Source organism: Penaeus monodon, chromosome 22, assembly GCF_015228065.2.
Source record: "Penaeus monodon isolate SGIC_2016 chromosome 22, NSTDA_Pmon_1, whole genome shotgun sequence".
In the NCBI taxonomy this organism is placed as follows: domain Eukaryota; kingdom Metazoa; phylum Arthropoda; class Malacostraca; order Decapoda; family Penaeidae; genus Penaeus; species Penaeus monodon.
In genome coordinates, this window is record NC_051407.1 from 4041400 (window position 1) to 4041601 (window position 202).

The following is a 202-nucleotide window of genomic DNA, read 5'->3' on the forward strand; positions in this document are numbered from 1 at the left end:
TACTGAATATGGATAATAACAATGATACGTAATATATAAGGTTATAAATTACAGACAATATAATACTTTCCCACAGGCGTGTGTGCTTGGGTGAGCATATCATTTTGCAATACTCTGTGCTTCCAATTCTTACTTTTACAATATACAGCATCATGCGCTTTACGAATCTTATAAGTAAACGTATTTGATATTTATCCTATAT